We start from the raw sequence: 8248 nt of genomic DNA, 5'->3' as shown, positions 1-8248 counted from the left end.
AGGGCATAATATCCAAGATAACCTTAAGAAGAAAAAAACTGGAGACCCTACATATAGGACACTGTGGCTTATTATAAAGTTCCAGTCATTAAGACAGTGTAGAGTTGATACTAGGAAATATAAAAACATATCCATTCATATCTAATGACTCAATTATGACTTAGTTTCTGTATAGAGGGGGGAAGAATGGTCTTTTAAAATAAATGGTACTGATTCAATTGGATATCTATATAGAAGGTGTAGGTAGTATTTTCCTCCATTTGCTTAGAACTTTTAAATTTTATTTTAACCATATTTTATATTTTTTGTATATACTTTTTTCCAGATTAATAAAATTCTTTTCTATTTCTAATTTGCTGAGACATTTTATCACAAATAGATTTTGAGATCCTTTCGTAGTTTGTAAGTGTGATGATTGGGTTTTTTCACGCTCATGTGTGAGATACGACTTCCTTAAAGTTTGTTACACCATCAGCACATTACCCATCTGACAAGAAAAAAAATAGATTTTGACTCTCATCAAATACTTTTTTGCATCTATCCATGTGGTTTTTCTATTTCACTTTGTTAATGTGTCTGATTACGTTGATTCGCTCTCAAATTTTAACAGTCTCGCATTCCTGGACTAAAAGTCACTTAGTCACGATGTAGTAACCATTTTATATATCACAGGATTTAATTTACTGTTTCTACAAAAATTCTTATATATATTTCATGAGAGAGCTTGGCAAGTAATTTCCTTTTGAGTAATGTTCTTTCCAGAATTTAATATCAAAGTTTTGCTGGCATCATAAAATATGTTGGGAAGTGTTTCTTCTTTTTCTTTTATCTTGAAGAATTTTAGGAAGAATCCACTAGTGAAGTCATCTGGGCTGAGGAAATTTTTTGTGGAAAAGTGTTAATTTATACGTTCAATTACTTTACTAGATATAGAACTATTTAAGTTTTGTATTTCTGTTTGTCAATTTTGGTAAGGTCTATTTTTATGGGAATTTTCTCATTTTCCCTACATTTCCAAATTTATTGGCATAAAGTAGTTCCTCATATCTGTTTTTTTTTTTTTTTTTTTGAGATGGGGTCTGGCTCTGTTGCCCAGGCTGGAGTGCAATGGTGTGATTTTAGCTCACTGTAGCCTCCACCTGCTAGGCTCAAGCGATCCTCCCACTTCAGCCTCCTGAGTAGCTAGGACCACAGACACACACCACTACATCCAGCTAAGTTTTTTTTTTTTTTTTTCTTAGTAGAGACAAGGTTTCACCATGTTGCCTAGGCTGGTCTCAAACTCCTGAGCTCAAGCAATCCTCCTGACTCAGCCTCCCGAACTGCTGGGATTACAGGTGTAAGCCACTACACCCAGCCTCACTCTTATTTTTTAATATCTCTGTTGTCTGTAGTGATGTACACCTTTTCATTCTGACATTGATAATTTGTGACTTGTCTCTGTTTTTATCTGTCCTTGTAGCTGTCCATGAATCTTACTAATCTTTTCAAATGATAAACTTTTAGCTTTTTATTTTTCCCTATTTCATGCTCATTTTCTATTTATTAATTTCTTCTCATTTTTTAAATTGACTTTCATTTACTTTGGGTTTAATTTGCTGTTGTTCTAACTTCTTGATTATACTTAGCCAATTGCCATTTCAACATTTCTTTTTTCTAAAATATGCATTTATTGCACAAATCACCCCCAAATGCAACTTTAGCTACATCTCATGAGTTTTAATATATTGAATTTTCATTATTATTCAAGCGAAAATATTTTCTAGTTTTTATTGGAATTTCTCACTTAACCCATGCACTGCCATTATTATTGTATAATTTCCAAATAGTGTTTTTTAAGTTTAATTGTACTATGGTCATAAAACATACTGTGTATGATTTCAATCCTTCGAGATTTTCTGAAATTTGCTTTATGGCCCAACATAATATCAGTGCTAGTAAATGGTCCGCATGCACTTGGGAAGAATGTGTATTCAATTGTTAATTGTGTTGTTCAAATCTACATACATATTTCCTTTTTTTCCACCTACCTATTCTATTAGTTATTCAGAGAACTGTCTTATCACCTTGCATTTTGGTAATAGATTTGTTTTTTGGTAATAGATTTGATTTTGGTAATAGATTTATTTCCTTTTTTTGGTTTCTGTCAATTTTCACTTTATATATTTTAAAGCCATAATATCAAGTGCATGTATTTTTAAGTTATTGTATCTTGTTGGTGGATTGGCCGTTTTACATATAAGAAACACCCGTCTTACTCTCTAATGATGCTTCTTGCCTTAGATTCTACTTTGTATATTGATGTAATTATACTAGCTTTGGGGGGGCTAATGTTTGCATGGTGTATTAAGCCAGTGTCCCTGAGAAGCAGACTTTGAGTACAGAAGGTGAGAAGTAAACCTAGGAACACTGGTAAGGTTGCCTGAGTAGACACGGAAGGGAAGGAAGCTGACAATGGATGCACTAGTGAGCTGTTGGCTGTTTACAGCTAGGGCTCACTTCCCCTCTTGGAAGTCTCCTCTTGGCTCCTCAGTGGCTTTGCTGGGAGACTGCATGGGAACACCTTGGAATTTCTCCACCTGAAGGTGAGCAAGCTGGAGTATTTACTGCCAGCTCACATCCTCACTAGACAAGGGTTGCTCCTGAGGGCATCAGCTCCTCAGAATTTCTACTCTGTCCCATTTCCCACCAGCTTAAATTCCCCACCAGCCCGCTTCCAGGGTTAAAGAATGCTCTCAGGCAAGACCCAGTGCTACATGCCACTGAAAGACATCTGGAAAGTCATGACGAATGCCAAGAGATGAAGCAGGGCACTCACAGTGTCTTCTACTCATGGAATCTATTTCCCTGTTCTTTCACTTTCAACCTTTTTTGTGTCCTTATGTTAAAAATGTGTCTCTCATAAGCAGCCTACAACTATTTCACCCCCACCCAGAGTGACCATCTTTGTCTTTAAATTTAGCCAATTAGTTCATTTACATTTAATGTAATTACTAACGAATTTGGTTTTATAATTATCATGTTCCATTTGTTTTTTATTTGTCATCATGTTTTATGTTCATTTTTAAAAATTTCTTGCCTTTGGATAATTCAATTTTAAAATTATGTTATTCTCTTCTTCTGCTGTTACTATATTATTTTCCTATTGTTTTGGTTTTTACTCTAGAGATTCTATACTAAATACAGTCAAATGCAAATTATACTTTTACCATCTCCTTCTGGATAACACATGGACCTCAGAACTGAGATCTGGAGCATTTACTAGGTCAGCAAATGGACATCTTTGGTGGGTCCTGGACTCCATTTTTTTTTTATTTTCTAAGGACTGTGAGTCAGTCTTCCAAAAACCCTCTGCTCTGCTTCTCAGTGGCTTTCCACTTAGCTTCTTCATCTCTTGCCATCTGCAGCAAAAAATTTTCCAATTCATTCAGAGAGAAACCAGTTGTTTTTGGGCTATTTCCCTACATCTCCTCTTTCACCATGATCTTAACCACTGAAATCCTTGGCAACCCCCATCTCCAATTTTTTTTATTATTTTTTATTGTTTATTTTATTTATTTATTTATTTATTTATTTTTGAGACAAGGTCTTGCTCTGTCACCCAGGCTGGAGTGCAGTGGTGGGATCTCAGCTCACTGCAACTTCTGCCTCCCAGGTTCAAGTAATTCTTGTGCCTCAGCCTCCTAAGTAGCTGGGCTACTCAGCCACCACGCGTGGCCACCATGTCTGGCTAATTTTTGTATTTTTAGTAGAGATGGAGTTTCACCATGTTGACCAGGCTGGACTCAAACTTCTGACCTCAGATGATCTGTCCACTACGGCCTTCCAAAGTGCTGGGATTACAGGTGTGAGACATTGCACAGGGTCCCCAACTCCAACTTTTGTCTCCTCAGTTCTCTGAGAGCCCCCAAAGTTCTGCAGGTTTCTCTGTTCCTTAACAGCTGCCCTCCGCCTTGACTTTCACTCTCTTGCCAGCACCAAGAATCAGCAAGTGCCCCAGAAGGGAAAGCAACTTCCAGGATATCTGCCTACTTGGGCTGTCCCCTTTCCCTTGCTTGCCTTAGCAGCTATTCAAATGCCTTCAACAATGTTTTATGTGTATTGTCCAGCTTTTCTGGTTGTTTTGACGGGAGGGACGGTCTGTTAGAAGCTACTCTATCATAGCCAGGGGTGAAAATTCTTCTAAAATGTATTTACTCTGTCATTTTTTTGATGGACATTTAATTTTTTCCCTAGTCTCCACCTGTTACAAAAATTGTAGCAAGAAGTAAGTTTGGACATCTGTCTTTGCTGATGTGTGCATGTGGCTGTTGAATTCCTGGAAAAGTAGTTTCTTGGTCAAAGAAAGCATGCATTTGAAATGTTGATAGCTCTTACCAAATTTTCCTCCCAAGAGATGTATCAATAATGTGTGAGAGTGTGTGTTTCCCCAAAGAGGGTGTGTGCTTTTATAGAAGAGGTACAGGAGTTTCTTCAGAGGTACCTGAAGATAGGAAGATGAATGTGTCTGCTTAAATTCTTGGTCCCCCCATCTGGCCTCAGGACAAGATGGAAGGGATCCCCTTTCCAAAGTGAAAAATCCATGTCTGTGCTCAAAATATCTTTGCTCCATAATAGGACTAGAACCCAAGGGAAGTAAAAACTAACTGAGCCACAAGGAAGAGCAAGTTAATAAATGGACCCATAATGAGGATGGAGAATTCCTACTGTTTCTATTAAACTATAGGGGTTACGGGAAGCCTCTTTTTATAGACCTTTAAAATGCTGATGAGCTCACCAGAAGTTCTTTTCCAAATACCCATGGCTCTAATTCTTTCAGTGTTAGTTCAAGAAAGTTATTTTCATTTTGAAACAACTTCAAAGTTCAAATTTTGAAATACAAAATTTCCCCTTACATGTCTAATGGTTTTGTACTATTGGGAAGTAATGACTTAGGTTTTTGTAAATGTATTTGGGCATCTTAAGGATGGGTCAATTTGTTAGCTTTCCGGGAATGTCAAAGCATAATATTGATAACTCCTGATTTTATTACCCTTATTCTTATTTGATAAATTAAGGTAGTACCTGATTTTGCATTTGGAAGCATTTATTTCATTGTTCAAAGACTCTTTTTCTTTTTCTTTTTTTTTTTTTTTTAGATGGAGTCTCGCTTTTGTCACCCAGGCTGGAGTGCAGTGGCATAATCTTGGCTCACTGCAACCTCCACCTCCTGGGTTCAAGCTATTCTCCCTCAGCCTCCTGAGTAGCTGGGATTCCAGGCGCCCACCACCATGCCTGGCTAATTTTTGTACTTTTAGTAAGACGGGGTTTTGCGATGTTGGCCAGGCTGGTCTTGAACTCCTGACCTCAGGGGATCCACCTGCCTCAGCCTCCCAAAGTGCTGGGATTACAGGCATGAGCCACCGCACGTGGCCCAAATACTCTTTTTCAATTCAAATTCTTTTTTTTTTTTTCTCCCTCTCTCATTAGGTCCTGGGGGAGATAATTTAAAACCACCTACATGAGATGGCCTTCAGGAATAATTAAATCAAGCACACACTGTGTGCACCTTTGGCTATTTTAACCAAATCTTGAGAGCATCCTCTCTGACTGGGAAACACTGCAGCCTACTCATGAGAATATTATTGTTTAAATTTCAATGCTACAGCAATACTATCTGGTAAGATAATTGTCTCCAGTGGGATGAAATAAGGCCAAGAAACCAAAGCTCTCCAGCCTCCTCTAAGTTTGCTTCTGATGCCTGTCTCTTATCCTCGCTTCTTCCAGCAGACCCCAAGCTGCCTCCAGGCTCCACTGTGCCAATATTCTTAGAGCAGTCTGGTTTGCTGGCATGTTTTTGCCTCAGTATTCCATTTCTCACACCCTCTGATGGCCATTTTATTTTATTTTTAAGAGGGGTACTAAGATAGGTGGCCTGAAGTACAGTAGTAACTTCCTTGAATCACGCTGTCCTGGCTAATGTCAATGAGATAACTAAGGCACATCCACAGATCACATTCTGGGCCTTTAAAAGCACTGCATACAAACTCAGTATTTCGTTTAGACAGTTTTCTTATCTTCTTCAACTGGACCTCTTTGCTGACTCACGTCAGCTTTGAGCTCATATTAGCCTGTGAACTTTACCTGGCTGAAATTCAGTTTGGCCTGACTTTGCCATTCTTGATTCCACTTTTGATTCAGACTGAAATATAAGGTAAGGCTATGTTCAATACAAGAACTTTACAATCTGATGAACATGGACTTACTCAAGGAAGAGATTTATCTGCCTCATGTGAGAAGAAGTCTGGGTTGAAGTAGATTAGGGCTGGAACAGTAGTTCAAGGATGCTATCTGGGAACTGAGCATTTTTTCTTCCTGCTCTACTGCCCTGAGGATGACTGATGTACCTCCAGCATCAAGCTCAAATTCTAGTCAAGAAGAAAGAAGCAGCAGAAGAAGCCCAGCCAACTTGGGATTGTTTCATTCATCAGATCTACCATTGTCTCTGCTAGCTGCAAAAAAGTCTGGGAAGGTAAGTTTTAGCTTTCTAGTGCCTATAACAGAAGAAAGCATGGAATGGGATGTGAGTGGATTTTAAATGATCCTGTTTTCAGTGTCTACCTAGTAGGTTTGGGTTCTTTTGGCATCTTGTCCTACTCATTCCAGGTTTCATCTTCAAGATTCATCATTGAGAAACCATGCCAACCACTTCCCCTTCTGCTGCAAAGACAGGGCAATGAAAGCCGAGATATAAATAGTCTGTCGTTTACTTAGAATATTTTTCTTTAATGTTGGGAGAGCACAATGGCCAGATGTCAGAAAATCTGCATTTTAGTCTTAGATTATTTATCTAAAACTGTCTTGTTTTGAGCAAATCATTTCAAGTCTCTGAGTCATCGTTTTCATAAAATGGAAGAGTTGGGCCAGAATCTTCTGTCCTTCCCTCTTGCCTAGGATCTCAAATGTCTATTATTATAACAGTCCCTTGTTACCACAGGGACTCAAAGAGGCCAGGCCCAGAGAAAAGGCCCCACCCTGCTGCACATCATGCTCATCTCCCCCTATCTTCCAGTTGTCTCTTAGAACCTCCCAGAACTTGGACAGAGATAACTAAGGGGACTAATATGAATTTAAAACTATATTTTTCATTGTCCTTATTGACTTTTGGCTTTAAAATATGAACTATTTTTAACTTTGTTGGTAGAACCACAGTTCCCCCTTTAGGTAGTGGTGGCTTCTCTGGAATCACAGGAGTGACCTAGAGATCAAGCCATTGAAATGGTGTCATCTACCATTTATTCACTGCTTGGCCTAATATGGCCCAGGGAGCTGCCTTAGAACCAGTCTCCCATCTTGTTGATATAGCAAGTTTTCTTCAGGCCTGTGCCTATAACCTTAGCACCTACTGAGTCTGTGAAATACTTCCAAAACTTGCTTAACTGTCTAGAATCCTGGAATATTGCTGAAGATGGAAGGAAGTATCTGAATATGCAAATGTATGCAGCTACTGCAAATCCTCTAAATAACTTAGAACACATTTGGGGGCTAGGATTTGTGATTAATTTTCAGATATTTTCTACAACTATTGTCATTAGTTTATTCTCTCAACTTCTTTTCAACTCAGGCATCTTTTTCTTGGCAACTGGTTTACCTTATCACGGGTATAAAGTAGTTAGATATGTACATTGTGTTTAGTGCAACTTTAGTCAAAGGTTTGGACTCTCTTCATGTCATGATTATCCTAGAAAATGTTCGAACTCTCTCTTCTAGTGGGTTCTCCATGGGAGAAGATGGAAGGGGTGCAAGGGAGATTGTTGGGGGATTGACCAGAGAGTATGTCTCCAAACTGTATGTTCAGTGGGCAACAAGCTGGCCATGGATGCTGCAGCCAGGGAGCGGGGTGTCCTCCACAGCCATGTCTCTGGGGTAAGGCTGGAGCTGAGTCAGCTCTCTGGGTCTCTTGGAATCACCTTGAATGTTCTTCCAATCTCCTCAAAATGGGGTAGTTCTACCTCTTCCTCCTGGGAACATTATTCTTTATCTAGAATCTTCTGGGGCATAAAGGGAGAAGTTGGGATGAGGTAGACCAGATGTCTCTGAAACTATACATCTGAGAATTTTAGTCTCATGCTGCCTTTATTTCTGTTTCAGATGGAGAAAGGATGAGATCCTAGCAGGGGTTCTTAAGGAGTTTGTGGATAGAATTTGGTATGTCTATAAACTTGAATTGTAAAAATACATCTTTATTTTCACTATTCTTTAACTAAAC

At 38.7% G+C, this 8248-nt stretch overlaps 1 non-coding gene across 1 annotated transcript; it reads left to right on the top strand.

The window, feature by feature from the left end:
- Positions 1-387: 387 nt before the first annotated feature.
- On the top strand, positions 388-493 carry LOC115935510 (small nucleolar RNA U13). The gene has a single exon (XR_004071130.2). It is a non-coding gene; the product is annotated as a small nucleolar RNA U13 (small nucleolar RNA).
- Positions 494-8248: the final 7755 nt, after the last annotated feature.

The sequence above is a fragment of the Gorilla gorilla genome, chromosome 6 (assembly GCF_029281585.2).
Source record: "Gorilla gorilla gorilla isolate KB3781 chromosome 6, NHGRI_mGorGor1-v2.1_pri, whole genome shotgun sequence".
Taxonomy (NCBI): domain Eukaryota; kingdom Metazoa; phylum Chordata; class Mammalia; order Primates; family Hominidae; genus Gorilla; species Gorilla gorilla.
Note: the sequence above shows the minus strand (reverse complement) of the source record. Positions and strands in the feature narration are given on the sequence as shown.